Raw genomic sequence first — 19662 nt, forward strand, 5'->3', positions numbered from 1 at the left:
TCTGTAGTCTACTGTAAACAAATCTTTGTTAATTTGAGATTTGTCAGACTGTTTGAGAGTGGTGGAGCTGATGGAAAAACAAATGCAAAAGATTTAAATGAGGCTTTCTGTGACGTCCTAACCTATTACCTGGGATGAAAGATACACATCATGTGGGTTAGGTGAATCCATGGCGGGAAGGTGAGACTTCTGTGCTGGAGAAGGTGAGTGGGGGGTAGGGCGGGGGCTAAATGACCTAGTTTAAAGATCAGAGTTAGGTGGAGAAAAACAGGTTAAAAACCAGAGAAAGAATGCTGGGTATGGTGATTGATATGGTTATGGGAGGTCCAGCTCAAGAAAATTAGGACATTCCCCAGAACCAGGATAAGACCAGTCAAGGCCCTGTGTGTAGACAGGCTGGGGAATCTTTGAATTAGTTGCTTAGGTGACTGTTATGTTAGGATTTCTGACCTTTTGTGGAAACTCCGTAGAGGATCTGCCCAGCTGAGATGAACGCCTTGACTGCTCCGACTGGCCACAAAGTCAACTTTTTGGTTTAAATTAGTCTGAATAGGTTTCTATTACTTTCAATTAAGCAATCCTAATATATGACAGGAATCTAAAGGATTTAGGATAGCTAGAATGAGGACTAATGAGATCTTGATTGGGAGGAAAAGCAGGTTAGATGAATAAAAAAATCATGGTGACCCCTCCCCCCCATTCCAAGGGCTGAGTCTGGGGTGGTGGCTTGTAGCCAGAAGGTTCACAGAAATCTTTAGTGAGTGGAAATAGTCTTTAGTGCTCCAAGTTTATACCCTGTTGGGTGATGTGATGGGCCTCAACAAAAATGGTTGATGCCCTGCAATTTAAAAATCGTACCAAACAAGATCTACCACTTTCTGGTCCCTATTCTTAAGCCTCACCTCCAGCCATTTGCTACCTCACATCCTGTGTACCAGACACCTTCCAACTGAATCTCTTTCAGTTCCTTTAGTGGACCATGTGGTTCATGGCCTCTGTGCCGCCACAGAATCTTGCCTGGAAAGCCCTGCTTCTTCTCACCTTCTCCACTTGCTGATCTCCTAGGTGTCCTTCTAGGCACCTTTTTGTTTTTAATAAGCCTTCCCTAACCCCTATAAATAGAGTAAATCTCTTCATCCTTTACTCCCCCACTGTCCTTACCTACCTGTTCTTACGTCTTCCTAACAGACTCATAGCTCCTTTAGGGCAGAGAGTAGGCCTTAATCATCTTTATTTCCTCAATGTGAACACAGTTCGTGAACCATATTATATGCTCAATAAATATTTACTGACCCAACTTAATGACTCCCCTCAAGCTAGAGTACAGATGGAGGAGATTGTGTATGAATGGTGTAAGTGTGCTGATGGAGGCTTGCTGAGGAAGGTGTACCTCTAGTGAACAGGGGATGAAAAACAGTGGTAATTGAAGAGGCATGGTTGCTTTGAAAGTAGTATCTACTCTCTCCCTGAATTTTACATATTCCAGATTATGGAAGTGGAAAGTCACTTAGAAGAACCTAGGCTGTAGGAATCTTCTCTTTGGGGGATGCTCTAGAGAGGACCCACCTAATCACACAGACCTGTAGGCCAGGCTTTGAAGGAAATTGGATTTTGCTGATGCCCATCATGCTGCAATGTCCAAGTCTGAATTTCTAGTCAACTTCTGAGTGTCATTCCTACATTATCAGCTGCTTAATGGACATTGTCCACTTAGATGTTTCTGGAACTTCAAACTTAATGAGTATAAAACTAACTCATCAAAAAACCTTCCATCCCAGCTCCTTCTCTAGCCTTGTTAAGGTATCATCATTTTCTCATTCACCAGCCTCAAATGTTGTAATTTTCTCCCCATAGCAACTGATTAACCCAAATCTCCTCTACTCTTCCCTCGCCATGTATTTTATTTTATTTTATTTTATTTTTGCTTTTTTTTTTTTGCTATGTATTTTAAATCCATCCTCCTTTCCAGTTTCACTGTCAGCACCCTCCTTCAGCCTTGGACTATTACAATAATCCTGAAGTCTCTTGGCCTTAAAGCATTTCACTCTACAATTTATCCTGTATGTTACCATACCTGAATTAGTGTTCCCTTCTCATCATGCTAGTCTCCTGATAAAAACATTCAGAAGCACCTAGCACAGGGCCATACAAAAAGTTTGTAAGTTAATTAAAATTACAAACTTTATTGCAGTTGTGAATTCTGACCACAAAATTGAACATATGAATTGCTGTAACACCTTCATTAATATAAACAGAAAAATTATTTTATAGATTGCTAGATGCTTTGCATTGTTCAAAGTATTTTTTCTGTATTATTTTACTAGATCTGGTAGAAGCTATACGAAGACAAAAGTAGTAATCATTCATGTTCAGTGGAGCAAGTGAGACACTAAAAGTGTAATTTGTTCATTTATCTGTTCTACACATATTTATTAAGTATTTACCATGTGCATGGTAATAGGTTCTTGGGTGTGTCAGGGAGAGAAGAACTGAGTGAGGGGAGATAAAAGAGAATGTGATCCTGTTATGGACTGAATGTTTGTGTCCTCCGAAATTCACATGTTGAAATTCTAACCCCCAGTGTGATGATTTTAGGAGGTGGGGATTTTGCCAGGTAATTAGGTCATGAGTGTGGAGGCTTCATGAATGGGATTAGTAGCCTTATAATGTGAGATACACAAGAGCTTTCTTTGCTCTCTGCCATGTGCGGACCCAGCAAGAAGATGGCCACCTACATGCCAAGCAGTGGGCCTTCACCAGACATTAGACATGTGTACACACACACACTCACACACACATTAGACATGTATACACACACATTAGACATGTATACACACACACTCACACACACATTAGACATGTATACACACACACATTAGACATGTATACACACACACATTAGACATGTATACACACACTCACACATTAGACATGTGTACACACACACGTTAGACATGTATACACACACATTAGACATATATACACACACACTCACACACACATTAGACATGTATACACACACTCACACACACATTAGACATGTATACACACACTCACACACACATTAGACATGTATACACACACACACACACAGATCTTTGGTGTATATTCACACACACACACACGTGTGTGTATATATATAAAATCTCTGTATATCTCATTGGTTCTGTGTCTTTGGTAGAATCTTGACTGATATAATCCACCCTTGTGATGACTAGCTTTCAGGAGAAATGTTTGGAGGTTACTAAGGAATGTTTTCCTTTTTGTTTTTCAAAATACTGGGAGGAGGGCAGACATAGGATCTGTCTCTAGTTTTGGACTGCCCAGCATGCTTTACTTTTCTCCCTTTTGCTAGTAATAGAATTCCTCTGTCTTATAGGGAATCTCATCCTTGTACTTTGAATGGGGCTGACCTACTTTCACTCCAGGTGTTGGCACTTGACCCAGCCTAGCCAATCAGAATAATGCATCTCATTGGCAACAGTGATTGGTTTAGGGATGGGCAGGCGACTCAAAGCTGGACCAGTAACATTCCTCTTGTGACTTTTGCTCAAAATTTCCAGAACCTGGTGGTTTATTATGAAAGTTGCCAGCTGAAAGGGCAATGTAAGGTTAAAGCTGTGGATGAGACCATCTCTTCTCCTTGTTACAGAGATATCAACAAAGAGGAAAAGAGGCTGATTCTTGATGTCAGCTTTTCAACCCCTGGATGTAATTGTGTACCTTAAATTGCTCAGTTACATATTCCAGGAAAATCACCCCCACCTCTTTTTCACTTTGTCCTGTTAAAGGTGGTTTGACCTGTATTTTCTGACACTAGCAACTGAGTTTTGACTAACAAAGAAATTGCCCAGGAATCTGCAATTTGTGAAGAGGTAGAAAATATTATGATTATAGAGGGGACTGAAACAAAGCAAAAACGATTGTGCCTGGAGACATAAGGAAGATATTACAGCATGAAACACAGGGCACTGAAATAATTTCTCACTAGGATGATGTTTTTGCCACTAGTTGAGGTGGTCATATTATAAGACAGCAGCTAAAAGCAGCTTTTCAGAGCTTCAATTGTGATTTAAAGAATGCATGTAGGAAAATTAAAATAATTAAAAAATTTAAAACTACACTAACTTTTACATATAATTTAATTGAATAGTGTGAATTCTTAGGCCTGCACCATATGATAAATCACCTAGTTAATTAAAAAATTCTGTTATTGGGGCTTCCCTGGTGGCGCAGTGGTTGAGAGTCCGCCTGCCGATGCAGGGGACACGGGTTCGTGCCCCGGTCCGGGAAGATCCCACATGCCGCGGAGCGGCTGGGCCCGTGAGCCATGGCCGCTGAGCCTGCGCGTCCGGAGCCTGTGCTCCGCAACGGGAGAGCCCATAACAGTGAGAGGCCCGCGTACCGCAAAAAAAAAAAAAAAAAAAAATTCTGTTATTGAGGATATTAATAAATACAACATCAATTCTTGGCCGTTCTCATTTTAGATACTAGGCAGTCCCAACAGCCATTTCTTTAATACAGACTTGGTTGGCAAAAAGTTATGCTTTTCTTGACTAGGGAAAGAAGAAGCTGTGAACTAGCATGGCAGACAGGTAAATGAATTAGCATTTACTGAATGACAGTGTCGTAAGTACTACTTTAGAGGTAGGCAAAAGGCAACTGAGAGCAAAGAGCAGAGATATCTATATCAGAGTTGAGGTGTCAGAGGATTCCTGGGGGGTAAGCTTGAACTGATATTGGAGGATGAGTGAGGGTTACTAGATGATGGTGGGGCTGAGGGCATCCCAGATATCACAAATGCAGAAGCATGGGAGACACCAAGCAGCTCAGGATAGTAGAAATGAAATGTACATGAGGGAGAGGTGGGAGATGATAATAGAAAAGTAAGCAGAGACTAGAGACTTTGTGTGTTAAGCTTCAGAATTTGAACTCTGGCTGCAATGGGGTACCACTGAAGGACATTAAAACAGAACAGTGACCGTTTATTTAAATCTCCCAAGACATATTTTTTTTTTTTCAAGCCAGGACCACATTTGGGGCTAGTTATAAATGCATGGCAAATAAGGAAATGAGCAATTACTCCCATCTGTAGGGTGTTATAGGGAAAACCTTTACTATCTATGAGGCTCTGATCAACAGGACTTCCAAGGAGTGATTGGGTCATTGTTCTCATGGGGCTTAACCAAAGGCCTTGGGCAGAAAGACAGCACTTTGAGAGAAGGAGGCTTTGTACCAGAGGGTGGGTACTGATTCAAATTCATGTGTGTTGAGTCCCAACTGGGGCCTTGACATTGATCTTCTGTACTCCTGGATCTGAAATAAATTCAGAAATGTAGTCCTTTGGAATGAAAGCTAAAATGAGGGTGGGAGAGAAAGGGGAAATACAGAAAAGAATTAGCCTTACTTTAGTGACAAATTCCCAGCAGGGTGTTCTTTTAAGTAGCATGTATTCTGTTCTATTCCATTAATTTTAAAAGGAGGACCACTAGAAATGACTTATCTGAGTAACCCAAAAGATTCAGATCAGCTAGTAAATTAATGGGACCCAGGTCACCTTTTACATGAATGATGCATGAGCAGATGATAGATACAAAGAGCTTTGCTAAGTCTGCCGATGTTTAGTGTCTAAGAAACTGAAGGGTTTCAGTCAAATGAATAAAGATTCCTCCAGTATAGTGAATTCCTGTGCTTTGGAAGATTAACTAGTGTATGCTTTTGCTAACAGTTTATTTTTCTGCTTTGACAAGGAGAAAAAATAAAGAAAAAGAAAGGGTGATATGTACACATATTCGAAAGAGGGGATTTATAGAACTGCACTGTTTTACTGTTTCTGAATGACCCCTTTTTAATGTAAAAGAGACCTGTGACCTTATTTGCATTTCAAATATTCCTGGAGTGGAATAGTGAAGATCAATGAATTGATTGTCAGAGAAACAGCATGAGTAACAAATTTCTTAGTAAAGAGAAAAGAAATACAAAGGAGGAGGATAGTAAGGTCTTCCTAATTCAGAAGTAATGGAACGAAAAGTCTCAGCTCTATTCTTGGTCTCATTTTTCTAAAATTCAAATAATCTGTGAGGTTAGGAAGAACAATGCTGACCTGAAAAGTGCAGTTAAATATTTTCTCAGTGCATAATTATGGGACGTTTGAATATGGCCTAACATGTATTTTGGGGGTGGGCTGCATTTACCTTGTCTGGGGGATATTTTGAGATGCAACACAAAGTAATAGAAAATGGGTTGTGTTTGGAAGCTGAAAGCCACCTTTCCAGAAACCCTGTCCTCCCTCAACCATTCAAGGCCAGAGGGTGGGCTTCTTTTCAGAGTGAAAAATCTTTTCACAGTAGTGTAAACATTTATATATTCAGAGGAAGTCTCACTCCATAGAGTAGGTTGTATACTAGTTCTATGTCTCCAATAAAATAATCACTTCAGCATATAATTGTCCCAAATCTGGACAGTTTACAAATATTAATCTTTAACAATCACCGACTGGGCTAGGGCATCTTGAATAGCGTCACCTGTGGGATATCAGTAGTCCTGTCTAGGTGGAGCTGCAGTAAGGTGGAGCTGCCTCCATTTCGGGGCAAGGATCTGGTCTGTAGACCTTCCCTTCAGTTCATTACATCTCATTTCCCACTTTGTCTGAATGGAGGGAGCCTGAGATAAGGATTTACCCTAATTCATGGGCTGGCATAATAGTTTGCAGGTTGGGTAGGGACTTGGCAAGAAGAACAAGAGACTGTTTGTTGACTTAGAAGCTTGGGGAATAGAAATATGGTTAGAAATCTCAGAATGAGCCCAGAGTTAGATAATTGGTGTGTCCTTTGTGGATGCTCATTGTAATGAGTTGAGTTGTGTCCTCCCAAAAGATATGTCCAAGTCCTGACTTCTAGTAACTGTGAATGTGACCTTATTTGGAAATAGGGTCTTTGCAGATGTATTTAAGAATCTCAAGATGAAATCATCCTGAATTTAGTGGACGGGCCCTAAATCCAATGACTGGTGTCCTTATAAGAGAAAAGGAGATTTGAGACACAGAGGCCACGGGGGAGGAGGCCATGTGAAGACAAGGGCAGAGACTGAAGTTATGCCGCCATAAGCCAAGCAATACTTGGAACCACCAGAAACTGGAAAAGTCAAAGAACCTTTGGAGAAAGCATGATCTTACTGACATCTTGATTTTAGACACCTCTAGAAAAGGTCTCCACAGTCTCTGAAACTGTATTTCTAAATTTCTAAATTTCTGTTGTTTTCAGCCACCAAGTGTGTCGTAAGCTGTTACAGCAGCCCCAGAAACCTAATGTACTCATGAAAATAGCAGCACTCTGCAGATTCTAATTACAACCTCACACCGTTGGGTGAAAAGGCCAAAGGGGGGCTACGGTGTTGCTGGGTTGACTGATCCTGACACTAGAAAAGAAATAGGATGACTACTACAGTGGGAGAGAGAGGAAGGTGGACACCCAGTGTCAAAAGTTAACTGAAGACTTAATCATCCTGTACAAATAGGACCACCACCGACTCTGATCCCTCAGGAGGAAAACCCTGGGTCACTCAGTGAGGTCAAAAACACCTAACTGAGGTTCTGTGTGAAGGCAGAGGAACCTTAGAATGGATAGGGAATCCATAAATGCCACCTGTTGATTCATGACCAGCTACAGTTTTTTGGTTGGGATAAACATGTATTTTTATACTTTAGTTTTCTTCCTCCTTCCCTCTCCCTTCTTTTCTGTTTTCTCCATTATGTTTATAGGGTGAATTGGTGGGAGTTAGCTTAACACTTTGGTTTAGAGGGTACAGAATATCAGGAGAAGGTCATGATGGAACTAGTGTAAGAATGAACAGTCAGAGATCTTGCACGTGGAGCTGCGTGCAGGACCTGATGAGACCCTGGATCTCGGGATGCTCCTCATACTGTGGGCATTAGGTGATTCTTCCTTGAATATATGAGGGATAGTTTTATTATGTTAAGCAGCAATATTTTAAAAAGCAGATGCATGGGGAGAAAGATGTATGTTGATATTGAAAAGCTAAAAAAGTGGACATTTGTCAACTCTTTTGACACCCAGCATCTGAAGTCACTATCTCTGTGTGGGAGATTCACTACCTTGTGAGTCTTGGGGGAGACTGAGCCTGCTTCCTACAGTAAAAGCCCAGCAGGTTCCTAGCCTCCCTTGCAGAGAGGGCACAGGCACATGACCTGGGCTCCACCAATCAGATGTACCCACCCAGAGTTGGAAACTAGAGCTAGAAGGTGAGATGAAGCAAGAATCACAGCCACCCGCCGGCAGCAGCTGTCCCCCTATCCAGTTTTGAGAGGCAGTGTGGTAAGTTTCTAGTGCTCTTATCAGGGTCCTGTGCTGGTGGCTTGGAGATGTAAGCTTTAGTGTCTGTGTTTAGCGGTGTCTTCCCAGGGCTAACTCTGCTGCCTGAGTTCTTGCCTGACCCCCAGCCTGGCCTTTGTGTCCTTCTGGTTATTCTGTGAGCCACACAGTATCTTATTAATAAGTTCTTTTTCTGTTTAAATAACCCAAGGTTGGTTTCCTTGCCTGGAGGAATCTGACTGATATAGTACACCAGTAGGGCTCTAATTATCCTTTAAAAACACATCTTTTTATTTTACACATACCAAAGATTATATATATGCAAGTTATAAAATATCTATACAGGGTAAGACCTAGAACATAACCGCTATCCTGAATTTTGTGTTTATTACTCCTTTGCTTCTTAAAAAATTAGTTTTGTCACCTATTCAGGTATGTCTAAACAATATAGTCTTTAGCATTGCTTATTTCTGAGCTTTATTAAATAGTATCAGTTTTGTAATTAGTCTTCTGGGACTGCCAATTTTTTTTTTTTTAAACTCAACACTAGTTCATATATCTAGGTAGTAAGAGAATGATATTAGTGATATGTTTACTTTTTGACTTTTAAAACATCATATATTGAGGTAGAGAATTTTATTTGTTACACATTCTTCACTAGAATTGCTTATAAGAAAATCTGATAGACCTTCTGGAGATAGTTCTTCTGGAGAAGAACTATACATTCCAGGGAATGCCTTATGTATTTTTTTCCCCACAAGCAGCAAGGAAAGAATAGGTATATGGGACTACTGTGTCATCCAGGTTTCCAGAAGGGCTGTAACTGGCTGGCTGGAGCAGAAGTCTTGGTGGTGACACATTCAAGAAGGGCCTGTGGGTGGAGAATGGTGACAGTGGAGATAGCACTGTATCAGCAAGGGAGGATGAGAGACAAAAAAGCTATGGTTTGCGTGCTCCTGTGCACATGCGCTCACACGCATATGTGTGTAGGAATTTGTGAAAGCAAGAGGCTCTGGAGAAATTTTAGGTTGTATGATATCTGGAGAGAAGAGGAAAGGGGATTTCTAAAAAGGGTTTTTGTAAGACAAAAATATAATTTTCTCTAATACTCTTCAAAAGATGAAAGCAAAATTTTGGTTGCCTTTTAAAATTTTTAATGAACTTCATTTTTTAGAATAGTTTCAGATTTACAGAAAATCTGAGACAAGGGTATGGAGAGTTCCCATATACCTGTACCCAATTTCCCCTGTTACTAACATCTTACATTAGTATAGTACGTTCATTACAATCAATGAACCAATATTGATACATCATTATTAACTAAAGCCCGTAGTTTATTCATATTTCCTTAGTTTTTACCTAATGTCCTTTGTCCGTTGCAGGATCCCATCCAGGATACTACATTCATTTAACTGTCATGTCTCCTTAGACTCCTTTTGGCTGTGGCAGTTTCTCAGGCTTTCCTTGTTTTTGGCGACCTTGCCAGCTTTGAGGGGCACTAGGCAGGTATTCTGCAGAATGTGCCTCTATTTGTCTCCTGTTTTTCTTATGATTAGACCAGGTTATAGGGAGGAAGACCAAAGAGGTAAAGTGCCAGTTTCCCTGTATCATATCAAGGACGCATACTATCAATGAATTGCCTTGTACAGTCTTGGACTTTTAAAAAAAATGCAGCTTCACGTAATAGCTGGAACTGAAGGACCACAGGATTTATTCTGGTGGCAATTGAATATAGAAGAAACACCTGCTTATTAAAAAAACAACAACATGGGAATATTATATATGGCTTCTAATGAAGACTGTTACAGTACAGAAGCTGCTGTTGAGTGTTGTGCATTATATTCCTTAACTCCAGCTCTCCTTCCCTGGGCCTCTGTACTCCTATGGGAAGGATGGGTCTTGGGTAGCTGGTCTTGGCTGGTGCCTGTTTAGTGTGTTAATTTCCTTGCTTTGCTGTCATTTTCATTTGTAGTATAACATTAGCAAGAGGTAACTCTAGATCTGGGCTCTCCTTTTCACCTCAACAGCTCCCCATTCCCTATTCAAATCTACCTTGCCTATCTAGATGGCTAGGGAGAGGGAGTTTTTTGTTTGTTTATTTTCTGCACACTTTTGGAGCTCTCCTTATAGACTCCTGGAGCCCCTAATTTGTACATATCTTAGGGATGGGAAGTACTACCGTACAGAATGTCATACTAGACACTTTTATGTCACATACAACATACATAATGTTCTGTTAGAATTTGCAAAGTGCTTTTGCATATGTAAGGTTTCTACTCCCACAACAGATTCGTGAGGTAGGTAAACCATGTATTATTGTCTTGCCTTTGTAGGAAGTAGATGGGTAAGGAGTTTAAGTAACTTGCCCAAGATGACACAACAAGTAAATGATGAGGACAGGACCCCATACAAGGCCTGCTGGCTGCAAGTTATGACCCCAGTGTATCAGTTTGTTAGAGCTGCTGTAACAAAGTACCACACACTAAGTGGCTTAAATAACAGAAATTTATTGTCTCACAGGTCTGGAGGCTAAAAGCTCAAGATCAAGATGTCGGCAAGGCCATACTTCCTCTGACGGAGCCAAGGAAGGATCTGTTCCAGGCCTTTCTCACAGCTTCTGGTAGCTCCTTAGCTTTGGGCAAGGTAACTCCAATCTCCACATGATATTCTCCCTGTGTGTGTGTCTGTCTCTTGCATTCCTCCTTTAACTGTTAAGCCACACTGCCTCTCTCATTGTTCCTCATTCGTTTTATCCACACCTCGCTGTTTGGTTTCTATCAGAGGTCTAGCATGGCGTTTGGAAGCATCTCTAATTTCAGGATCTCAAGACTGTCTCTCCTGTGAGTAGAGAGAGGTTATTCTTTGCACCCAGTGCCCCTACAAAAGGTGCAGGGAGTCTGAACAGCCCTGTGTCTTCCTTTTAAAATGCCAGAACCATTAAGTACAGTAAATTTGTTCTACTAGAAAGGGTAGGTTGTAGCCAGCAGGAGTAAAAGCCATGCCACTTATTGGTCTAAAAAGGTATTTAGCAGCTACAAATAACCTCCTGGATTAATGGAATCAACAGTCTTTAGGTCTCCGCATGTAAAGGGACCATTTATTCGACATCCATTCATTTATTCAACAAGCCGCGGTGCCGGTTTGGGTCGAGCTCACTCTGAATTGAGGCTACTGTCCTTCCTCTTAAGGCTTTCTTCAATAATTATTCTGTTATTGACACATCACTGACCCAGGCATGACTAATGGGTTAGTATTACTGAGAGATGCAGCTAAATAAAGGTCACCTCAGGGTGGGCGGCAGGGGGAGTCGAGCTGACATTTCCATGGTGCAGTGGTGGAGCAAATGGAGATTTTAAGGGGGCAGACCCCACTCAGTCTTTACAGGAGACTACAGTGCCATTACAATGCTGCGTAATCAAATTTCTTCCTTTTCCGCAATCTTTGTTCCACTTGTTAATTAAGTAAAATGACACAAGAGGGTGAGCGCTGGCTGTCTGTGGCACACTTTGGTGTATTGTTAGGCCAGCGGTGCAGGCTTGATTACAGTCAGTGTGAACAGTAGCAGGTTACTTATTGGGTAATAAGACCGACCCAGGAGTGTCTTTATAAGAGTTGAAAGAGGAATTTTCAGATAAAAGAGAAAAAAATGTTTTTTTAATGAAATTTAGAAAATGGGGTCAGAGTATAATTTATGGACTAAATCTTGCCCTCTGGCATCTGCCAAAATAGAAAGACAAGGAGGAGGAAAGAAGCCAGAGCGTGGCAACTTGCTCATAAGCTCTCTCTCTCCTTTTCCGGTCCATCTGTAACCACACATCAATGGATTACCTACATTCTTAGGCAAGGTTTGCTATCGTCTCCTCAGGATGCCTTTTTTCTTTTAAATACTGGAGGGCTTACCTGTAAAAAACTCCAGCTGATTGCTTTTCTCCATCATCAGTTTTCCTATGTGTGAAATGGGCAGGTGAGTCCTTGATACAGTATTGCCTCACAGAGAATTTGGGAGACACAATGAGTATCAAGCTCTTTGTGTTCTATGCCAGAAGACACACTGGAAACAATAATCAGTCAGCGCAGGTCAGCGCTGTGCCCACCGAAAAGATGCAACAAGTGTTTTCTGAATGAACAGACGAACCCGAAAAGGCCTTTTCTGTTTGCTCGCTGTGGTGGACCTGAGGATGTGCTGCTCCGTCTTACGGTCTGATGCCCTCAGCTGCTGGGGTGCTGCAGGCAGCCGGCCCCTTCCAGGTTCTCTCTGGTGAGGAGAGAGGCCTTGTACAAGGCCACGCCCCCTTCCTGGGGCAGCTGCATCCAAAGACTGACTGATGAAGGGGTACGGAGCTTTGGTCCTCTCACCCAAATGGAGCAGCATTGAGAGGTGGGTCCATCTTCAGAAATCCCCAGAAGTTAGGCTGAGGCGTCCATCGAAACTGCACTGCAGCCCGACTTCTCCCTCTGCCCAGTTTTGCTTCCTTCTCTTCCGTTCCCTGCCATAGGTGTTGGATCCCAAGGGCACCCCCTAAAAATGTCCTGCACACTAATCTCTGTCTCAGAGTCTTCTTCCTGGGACACCCAAGCTGCGACATTCATGAAATTATGTAGTACTAGACATGCAAAAAGATTTGGGGGCTGACGGAATAGGGTGAAAAAGACATGTGCTACTCATTGCTGCTGAGAGAACTCTTGTTTGTGATGAGAACTTTTATGTGGAATTTGCAGGCTGGAACACAGCAAATTCCGCCAGAGCCTCACCCCACCCTGTGCCTGCTTTAATCTGGTATCTAATGGCTACAGCCCCTTGGAGCCAAACTCTTTTTTTGATTCTCTCCCTTTTAAGGCTGGAACATGTGGGACCTGGTTTACTGGAAACATGACTATATTATACAGCAGATGTTAATGAAGAATGGGCACATGAGGTTAATAGTACTTTTTGACTGGCTTATTGCATTTTGAAGAGAACATTGAAGCTATTAAAATGTGTAATTGGGAAACAGAACCTATGATGCCATCTACATATTTCTGTGACCCGTGTTTAAAGGGTTTCATTCAGTTCTCTAATAAGTGAAGGGAACAGTTTTGACAGTGCCTGCTTTTTATTGTCTTCCCCATTTTTCATTTTCCAAGGCTGAGGATATAACGCAGACCTTCTATGCATCCTGAATCTCTGTTTATTTGCTCTTGCCATTTGCTTGGCTCTATTGTTAAGAGAAGAAAATATGAGAGAAGAAAAGTTATGATCCTTAGAGGCTTTTCTAATTAACTGTTTGAAGGAGACTTTGAAAAAGTGCCTAAGTGTGAGGTTATTTGTATGCCTAATTTCGTTTTTATGTTACACTTACTTTTAAGTGTAATTTACCAAGGCTTAACGCTTGTATTCTTTCAGGGGCATTACAAAGAGCATTGCACATTTATTACAGCCCTCTAAATGGCTGTGTTTTATTTCCATATGCTTTTAAATGGTTATTGAGTGGATTTGGTGCTCTTCCTGTAGTTAAAGTGCATTTTTTTTTATTGTACATGAATGGTAAATAATTGATACCTGCCATATGCTTCTCTCTCCCTTTCTGAGCTCCCCTTTCCCTTTCCCTCTTCATTCTCTTCCCTTCTCTGTTCCTATTGGTTTCTGCCCTTATCATGCTCTTTATCCTTTCTGCTCCTCTCTCTGCAGGTCTCCACTGCTTTCAACACCATTTTCCTTACCTCTCAACGTGCTCATTTGAGAGGGGGTTTTTACGTGAATTCTTGAGACCATTGCATTACTCGGTGGGGATGAAGGAGGGGGTAAGGGCGTACAGCTTTTTAATTAGGTGATGCTCAGATCAAGAATTTAAAATAAGAGAGTGATTTTAGAGAACATTTCTTGAATATTTTTTTCTTCAGATTGCAAATTGATACAGGGCTAATTATTGTTGCCTCTGCTTCTCTGACTAACCAGTGACAACCTCTAGAAGCTTGGAATTAAGGAAGATGTGGCCAAGTGTCTGAGATCATTCTTAGCAGGCAAAGCTTCTCAAGCTGAACAGTTTGAAAGAATCTCTCATTAGGGAAAGAAGAGGATAGATACTTCAAGATAAAATCTAAAGAATGTTCAGTTGGATGAATTTTTTGGGGGGAAATTCCTACTATACTGAAGCCACAAAACTATAAAAATTTTGATTTCTTTGCTCTTAAATCCCCAGAAGGCAAAAACAAAGACCCACTTATAGATGTGACAGCCCACAAACACTAGAAGAGTTTTTCATTTTGAAATTTTAGAAAGTAGTTGAAAATTCATATAGAAATGTAAGGAACCTAGAATAATCAAAATAATCTTGGAAAAAAAGAACAAAGTTGGAGGATTCATATTCTCGATTTCAAAACTTAATACAAGGCAACATTAATCAAGATAGTACGGTACCGGGATAAGGATAGACACATTGATCAGTGGAACAGAAATGAGAGCCCAGAAGTAAACCTACATATCTATGGTCAACTGGGTTTTGAAAAAAAATGTCAACATCATTCAACAGAAAAAGAATAGACCTTTCAACAAATGGTACTGGTACAAATGGACAGCCACATGCAGAATAATGAAGCTGGATCTCTGTCTTACACCTGTACAAAAATTAACTCAAAATGGATCAAAGGCCTCAATGTCAAGCTAAAACTATAAGGCTCTTAGAGGAAAACATGGGAGTAAATCTTTGTGACTTTGGATTTGGCAGTGGATTCTTAGATATGACACCAAAAGTACAAGCAACAAAATGAAAAAAATAGATAAATTGGAATTCTCGAACATTAAAAACTTTTTTTCTTCAAACTACACTATCAAGAAAGTGAAACAACCACCTGCAGAATGGGTGAAAGTATTTCCAAATCATAAATCTGATAAGAATACTTAGAATATATATTCAGAATATTTAAAGAATTCTTACAGTTCAATAATAACCAGACTTAAAAACGGGCAAATGATTTGAGTAAACATCTTTCCAAAGAAAATAATCAGAAGACCAACAAGCTTAAGAAAAGATGCTAAACATCATTAGCTATCAGGGAAACGCAAATCAAAACCACCATGAGATACCACTTCACATCTGCTATGTTAAAAAAGACAGACAATAACAAGTGTTGTCAGGATGTGAAGAAATTGGAATCCTTATACAAGGCTGGTGGGAATGTAAAATGTTACAGTCATTTTGGAAAAGAGTCTAGTGGTTCCTCAGAAGATTAAACATAGAGATACCATACGGAGTAGAACCCAGCAATTCCACTTCTAGGTATTCGGTTGGCCCAAATGTTCAATCGGGGTTTTCCATAAGATGCAACGGAAAAACCTGAATGAACTTTTGGGTCAACTCAATATACACTCAAGACAAATGAAAACATACGCCCACACAAAAACTTGTACATGAAATGTTCATAGTAGCATTAACTGTAATAACTAAAAGGTAGAAATAAACCACATGTCTATCAACTGATGAATGAATGAATAAAATGTGTTATATCTATACAATGGAATATTATTTGACCATTAAAAGGAACGAAGTACCGATACATGCTGCAGCATGGATGAACTTTGAAAACATTATGCTAAGTGAAAGAAGCCAGACACAGAAGTCCATATATTGTATGGTTTCATTAATATGAAACCATCAAGACAGGCAGAAAGTAGAGACAGAAGGTTGCCTAATGCTGGAGGAGAATGGATGGGGAGATTGTGGGGTGATAGCTAAAGGATATGGGGCTTCTTTTTGGGGTGACAAAATGTGCTAAAATTGATTGTGGTGATGATTACATAACTCTATGAATACACTAAAAACCATTGAGTTATATACTTTAAATATTTGAATTGCGTGGCATTTGTCTCAGTATAGATGCTACCCACAAAAACTATAATCTCCAATAATTTAAATAAAAAGGAGTTGGAGCATTTTGAAGTTGTGGAAGGTGACCCCTCCCCCAAAGCAAGGCTGCAACTTCTTTGATTAATAACTTCTAAGACTCAAGACACACTGGGTGTAAGTAAGCAATTATTCCTGTTTTACAGATGCAACAGTTGAGACTCAGAGGGTTAAATGACTTGCCTCAAAGTCATACAGGTGGTAGTGATGGGGAACCTAGATCTCTCACAGCCTCTTAGTGCAGGATTCTGTCATTACACCAGCTCTTCTCAGACTTTCCTTCTCACCGTCCTTTGGAGGCAGCAGAAATACGAAGCAAAGCTGCCTTTGCTTGTTTTCTTACATCATTGTTATTAACTAACCCAAGCCTATTCTTAATGCACAACTCTCAAGTCCTTTTTGGTATATGGCAGGAGTCTTGAAGAAGCTTGAGGTGGGTCAGTTAGTTATTCCCTCACAACCTTTCAATCAGGTAAAGGCTGATCTCAAGACAAATTCTGCCTCACATATGAACATTAAATAGTCACATAAGCAGGCAGGCGTAAAGTAGCTCATACGACCTGCTCTGCAAACATGATGCCATCCCAGGGCTCTGTCCTTTTGGCTGTGTTCATCCCCACTTGCATGAAAAGTCCACTGAGGCAGATATGGTGTTATTCAAGAGGCAGGATTCTGTTCCCCTACAGTTTAGGCAACAGAAGTCCTTCTGGCTAATGGCTGGACCTGGGACCATTCAGAGATCAAGACCGGGCATCATTTCAAAGATTCAGGCTACAGATCCAGCTAGATTCTGATACCCAAACAAGGATGTGGAGAGCCTCTTAAATATTTTAGCAAATCTATACACCTTGAATACATTTAATTTTACCAATAAAGCACATTTTTAACCCTTTGAACCTCAGGTTTCACCTCTGTAAATTGAGGTATTTAAGGAGTAGTGTTACAAATATGTGGAAACTTCTGTGATACACGAACTAAAAAGCCATTAATTTACTTAATAAATCCCCATTTTAAATAATTCTAAAATTTGCTCTGCTAATTAGGAAAACCTTGGGTACTGATTGAGATACAGAAGAGAGAAGCATTTGTCATAGCTGCTTCTAGAGCAGTCCTTTCAAATGTGATGCTAACTGGGCACCCCAGGAGTACAGATTTTCCATTAAGGCAGCTGACTGCCCCTGGAGTGAGAGCCTAAACTAACTAGCATATGCAGAATGTCTCAGTCTAGGCTGAAATATTTCAAATTAAATTATAATTAATAAATAAATTAATAAATATGCAACGAAACTCCAAGCAATGTACTAGGGCTGCCACTTGATTTACATATTTTAATTACATATTGTGATGCTTATATCCTCAGGCTTGTTAGCAAATGACACAATTTTTCTTTTTTAAAAATTTTTAATTTTTATACAATTTTAAAATGTTACTTTCCATTTACAGTTATTACAGAATACTGGCATCTTCTCCATGTTGTGCATACATCCTTGAGCCTGACTTACACCCAACAGTTTGTACCTCCTAATCCCCCACCCCAATATTGCCCTTCCCCCCTCCACTGGTTACCATAGTTAACTCTCTATATCTGTGAGTCTGCTTCTTTTTTGTTATATTCACTAGTTTGTTGTATTTTTTAGGTTCCACATATAAGTGATATCATACAGTATTTGTCTTTCTCTGTCTGACTCATTTCACTTAGCATAATGCCCTCCAAATCCATCCATGTTGCTGCAAGTGGCAAAATTTCATTCTTTTTTATGGATGAACACATCTTCTTTATCCATTCACCTGTTGATAGACACTTAGGTTGTTTCCATGTCTTGACAATTGTAAATAATGCTGCTATGAACATTGGGGTGCATGTATCTTTTCAAATTAGTGTTTTTGTTTTTCTCGGATACATACCCAGGAGTGGAATTGCTGGGTCATGTGGTAGTTCTATTTTTAGTTTTTTGAGAAACCTCCATGTTGTTTTCCACAGTGGCTGCACCAATCTACGTTACCACTAACAGTGCACAAGGGTTCCCTTTTCTCTTCATCCTCCTCAACATTTGTTATTTGTAGACTTTTTGATGATAGCCATTCTGACAGGTGTGAAGAGATTTCTCATTGTGGTTTTGATTTGCACTTCCCTGATGATTAGCAATGTTGAGCATCTTTTCATGTGCCTCTCAGCCTGTATGTCTTCTTTGGAAAAATGTCTATTCAGGTCTGCTCATTTTTTAAATCGGGTTGCTTTTTCGATATTGAGTTGAATGAGCTGTTTATATATTTTGGATTTTAACTCCTTATCGGTCATATCATTTGCAAATAGTTTTTCCCATTCAGTAGGTTGTCTTTTCATTTTATTGATGGTTTCCTTTGCTGTTCAAAAGCTTTTGAGTTTAATTAGGTCCCATTTGTTTATTTTTGCTTTTATTTCCTTTACTTTAGGAGATGGAGCCAAAAAAATATTGTTTTGATTTATGTCAAAGAGTTTCTGCCTATGTTTTCCTCTGGGAGTTTTATAATATCCAGTCTTACGTTTAGGTCTTTAAGCAAATGATAGAATTTTTCAAATCAAATAGAGAGAAAATGGATAGAAGAGGAAGACATAGAGAATCTATAGAAAGAAAAAAACATCAGAGGCAGAGAAAAGTAGAAACTGAGGAAGAAACAGAGTGGTATATTTAAGATTCAGAGACTCAGAGAGAGGCACAGAGAGAAGCAGAGACTGAGAATCAAAATAGTCAGGCATCCTTGGGTTGCTCATTTTCTAATTTCCATGTCGTCCCTTTAAAGACCTCCTTTCCACTGCCAAGAGTCACAAGTCTGTCCCATCAAAACTATCCCCAGCCTGGCTGAAGGGATAAACAGAGGTCAATAGAAATATCTTCTGAGAACTCCCATGTTCATTGCAGCAGTATTTATAATAGACAGGACATGGAAACAACCTGTGTCCATCAATGGATGAATGAATAAAGATAGGTGATATATATATATAAACTTCAGGGAAGAAGGAAATTCTGCCATTTGTGACAACGTGGATGGACCTTGAGGGCATTATGCTAAGTGAAATGTCACACCGAGAAAGACAAATACTGTATGATCTAACTTACCTGTAGAAAAAAACTGAATTCATAGAAACAGAGAATACATTGGTGGTTGCCCGAGGTGGAGGATAGGAAGTGGGGGAAATGGGGGAAGGTGGTCAAAAGGTACAAACTTCCACTTATAAGATAAACAAGTTCTGGGGATGTAATGTACAGCATGGTGATTAGAGTTAACAATACTGTATCATATATTTGAAAGTTGCTAATAGAGTAGATCTTAAAAACTCTCATCATGAGAAAAAAAAACTGTTACTGTGTGAGGTGATGGATGTTAATTAAACTTACTGGGATAATCATTTTGCAACATATACATATATCAAATTATCATATTGTACACTAATGTGATTAATACAATGTTAT

The 19662-nt window shown here is 40.0% G+C and overlaps 1 long non-coding RNA gene across 1 annotated transcript in view; it reads left to right on the forward strand.

Annotated features, from left to right (window-relative positions):
- The window catches only part of LOC132428409 (uncharacterized), a 184438-nt gene that overhangs the window by 130838 nt on the left and 33938 nt on the right, over positions 1–19662 (forward strand). Inside the window, exon 4 of the long non-coding RNA XR_009520113.1 lies at positions 10851–10973. This is a non-coding gene — a long non-coding RNA (uncharacterized lncRNA). The remainder of the gene's footprint in view (positions 1–10850; positions 10974–19662) is intronic.

Source organism: Delphinus delphis, chromosome 7, assembly GCF_949987515.2.
Source record: "Delphinus delphis chromosome 7, mDelDel1.2, whole genome shotgun sequence".
In the NCBI taxonomy this organism is placed as follows: domain Eukaryota; kingdom Metazoa; phylum Chordata; class Mammalia; order Artiodactyla; family Delphinidae; genus Delphinus; species Delphinus delphis.